Source organism: Arachis ipaensis, chromosome B06, assembly GCF_000816755.2.
Source record: "Arachis ipaensis cultivar K30076 chromosome B06, Araip1.1, whole genome shotgun sequence".
In the NCBI taxonomy this organism is placed as follows: domain Eukaryota; kingdom Viridiplantae; phylum Streptophyta; class Magnoliopsida; order Fabales; family Fabaceae; genus Arachis; species Arachis ipaensis.
The window spans coordinates 122233969-122234656 of record NC_029790.2 but is presented as its reverse complement, the minus strand read 5'-3'; positions in this window follow the sequence as shown (position 1 = coordinate 122234656).

Sequence of the window (688 nt, the reverse complement as noted above, 5' to 3'; positions counted from 1 at the left end):
CCTTTGCTGATGATTCTTCAAGGAAGCTCCAAGCTACTGTCACCCGCCTTCATCCTTCAACTCAGGTACTTTTACTCACCTCTTCAATAAATTTTACAAGAGACTTAAAACATCTTTTTTTTTAAATATATTTTTTTGCAAATCAAATTTAATACACGTAATCAATTAAATCGTATTATTTTTGTTAAAATTAGACCAAACAAATTAATTTGACTAAAATCAATATAAATTAAAATTATATATATATATATTAATTTTAAAAATTCTAAATCCTAACCCTACGATAGAAAAATAAAGGACTAAAATTTAGGATTCTCAAAATTAATATATATAATAAAAATATTTTAGTCATTTTTTATACTAAAAATATTGTAGTCATTTCTTATAAAAAAATATTAATTTAGATCGATTCAAGATTTGGTTTACCAATTTTTCGGTCAAATCGATTTATCTGATCTAATTTTGACAAAAAATAACACAATTTGATCGATTATATAGATTAAATTTTAATTATTAAAAAATGTCTTTAAAAAAAATGTTTTAAGTGTCTTTATTTAAGTGGCTCCCAAATTTTATTTATTTTTTTATCTAAAATTATTTAAATGTACAATTTAAGATATTAAATTGACTATTAAAATTCTGAAAATCGGATTGAATCCACTCATATTTGGTTAAAGGCCGATTGACA